The sequence below is a fragment of the Leptonotus elevatus genome, chromosome 17 (assembly GCF_054856555.1).
Source record: "Leptonotus elevatus isolate MCC_2025b chromosome 17, RoL_Lele_1.0, whole genome shotgun sequence".
Taxonomy (NCBI): domain Eukaryota; kingdom Metazoa; phylum Chordata; class Actinopteri; order Syngnathiformes; family Syngnathidae; genus Leptonotus; species Leptonotus elevatus.
In genome coordinates this window covers 14,953,180-14,956,264 of record NC_141255.1, presented here as the reverse complement: position 1 = coordinate 14,956,264, position 3,085 = coordinate 14,953,180, and the positions used below count along the sequence as shown (strand labels likewise).

General features: G+C 36.9%; 1 long non-coding RNA gene across 1 annotated transcript; it reads right to left on the bottom strand.

Moving 5' to 3' along the window:
- Positions 1-919: 919 nt before the first annotated feature.
- On the bottom strand, positions 920-2,482 carry LOC147160160 (uncharacterized). Its single transcript, XR_015090556.1, has 2 exons — positions 2,420-2,482; positions 920-1,122 (listed from the first exon to the last, which is right to left on the bottom strand). It is a non-coding gene; the product is annotated as an uncharacterized LOC147160160 (long non-coding RNA).
- Between the last annotated feature and the right edge of the window lie 603 nt (positions 2,483-3,085).

Genomic DNA, 3,085 nt, shown 5'->3' with positions numbered 1-3,085 from the left:
TCCCACGGTGGCACAAATACAACAAACGCACCGTGCTTATCGCCTCCGTGTCCCCCGCGCCGCCTCCGCCGCCACAATAAAATGCGATTGTGTTTTCTTCACGCCTCTCGTAAGGCATGGCGGTCACGTCTGGGGGGAGAGAGAGAGGGAGCTGCTTATTTATTTGTGGCCTGTCAGGATAAAGAGGGCAACACGGAGCGAGTCTGAGAACATCATTTCTCTGGGAGTACCGTAGCCTGAAGCGCTCGCTGTGCATTCACACACACACACACACACACACACACACACACACACACACACATACTTGCCTCTGTGTATTATGAGGACATTTTTTCCAAACCGGTTTAATTGTGTATTACAGGGACACCCCTTTCTGCTAATGCCAGAGAGATGGGACTTGCACCCAAAAAATTTTTTTGGGGTTGTCCAGGAGAATTTCACTTCAAAACTTGAAAAAACTCAACACACGAAAAAAAGAAAAACCTGAAAAAATCCGTAATTGTGAGGACATAGATAATGACCTAAATAAGCCACGCCCATTGCAAAAATGGTAATTATGAGGACCAACTCACATTACAAGGACAAAGTTTACACAACACACAGCAACCATGTCACTGAAGTGATTTGAAAGTTCTGGCATTCTGACTTTACACAAACTAAAATGGCATTGATGTGTAATGACTTACCTGATATAAGGACACATTGTTGTACATAACAATACTGTGAAATGCAAAGTCATACCTGATCTGTCCTAAAATTGTAAGTTTTAACATGGTGCTCATGTTACAACTTACAATTTTAGGACAGACTGAAACTGGTATGTTAATAAAACTGCTTCTTATGTGAACAGGTTATCTAGGTCAAACACAGCTTTGTAATGGATAAGCTCGACATGAAACCAGATGCAAAAGAGTCAGTGAACATTGAACATTTTATTCTTTAAAACATGACTACCTCTCATCTTAAAGGATGAGCAGTTTTCTCATAGCTCATTCCTGAAATACCTTCGGATTTCTGAATTTCTGAAACAGGTTCAATGTAGGAAGTGTCCGAAGTACTGTGAGAATCTGGAACATATTCCTCTGCTAACGAATCCTCACTTGAACTGGATACATCAGCAACCTAATTTTTTAAACGAAAACAATTATTACATACATACATACATACACATATTGTCGCTGTTCTGTGAAAAACACTTCCACCATAGGAGCTACCGGAGAGCAGCCCGCGACCTAAAAATGGAAACGTGTTTTTCACAGGACAGCAATGATATCCATATATACAGTAGATGCACACATACTTATGCATATATACAGTGGCTCTAAAATTAACCTGCCATATGCGGGTTAAAATTCATTTTGGCGGGTGGTCATAAATATTTACTAGCTTTACTTCGCTGTTACTTAGTGATGTTACACTCGAAGTAGAAGCTTGAGAAAAGTGTCGAGCGCTCGCGGCAGAAGTAGCTCCCGCCATTGATGGGCTAATGTGCTAAAGTTAATTTACCAAAGGTCTTCATCATCAAGCAGTTTTGCATTTTTTTTAAACGGGATATGTGCCAGATGCTGGAGCAAACTAGAAAAGCATTTAGAACCTAAAGTTTGTGCACATACTAAAGATTATTATAAATCTAGTCACATTTATTCGAAAGATGAGATGAAGCATTTAACAAGAGGGATAGTTAATATGCTTAATCTATGGCATTGCCCCTAAAACAGATATTGTGTGATACAGTCCTTCAGTTACAGTAGACTTTTCTATTTTACCGAGTCAGACAGTCGTTAAGATTGAGACAATTGCTCAACATTTAGCTGCTTGCAACTAAAGATAAAGGTATAAACATGGGTCATAATTTATCCTCTTGACTAAATTATATTCATTCAATGAAAATGCCTGCACTATTAATTCTGGTTGCGTGAAACAAAGATCCATTGCAGATACAAATAACACAGAAGATAAAATACCCATCATGCCAGTCCATTCTAGTGCAGCGAAAGGTCCAAAACATAAAGCACATTTATCCAAGCTTGATACAAGTAAATTAACTACCTGATGTTTACACTTCTGTTTAAAAAAATAAAATAAAATTGATAGCGAGTTCATCTCTAAAATCCACCATAAATAAATTAATGGGAACAAAAGATCACTACAGTGCATAATCCAAATCACCAAACTGCCAACAAATCTTCAATTTGAGATATTTTTAATGTTGACTTGTAGGAATTTTAGTCCCATACAAGCTTATTGTTGGATACAATATTTTGAACGTCTTGGCAATACACATTGCATAAAAAATTGTTGTGATTATATTTGTTAGTTATATAGTTCAGCCCTAGCATCTACTCTACACTCTTCACTCCTAACGTCTTGCTTCTGAAAACTGATTTCAACATCAATATTCAAAAAGAAATCTCGTCACCTGGTCAACTTGGTCTGTGACAGCTACGTCTTCAGCTATGTCTTCAGGTTGTGCTTCAGTTGAAACCTGGTACACATGAAGAGAAAAATACATATAAAATTCAATTCTTAGTAACACGACTGTACCTGTGCATTTACACAGTTACAGTACATACAGAACAATTAATAGGTTAAAGTATTGTAAATGCAAACTCATTTTATTTGCCATTACAAAAATAAATAAATAAATCCTTCTGCACTACAGGTTTGTGTAAATTGGTGACGTCTATTTTTCACAATGAAACAAAAACAAGAAAATACACAGTCCTCAGAGAATCCATACCTGACCAGAGTATGAATTGTATAATAACTCCAAGCCCTCAAAACTTATTTTACAGTCACGGTGTATGAATACACTGTCCTCAGTGTCAGTTATTCACAACTATAACATTGTGAGGACTAAGTATCTGTGAGGGCTGCACAGTATTGACAAAACATGCGACATGGGTGTTTTATACAGTAATGGAGATTATTTCGACATTGAACATGGACCTAAAAAAAAAGGATCTATCTATAGCTATATATTTTTATAATCCAATGAAAAAAAATACACGATAATCCGGAAAAATAAACATGCTCATTGTGATCTAATCTTATCCAATTAAGTTATTTTTTTGTTAGTAATGCC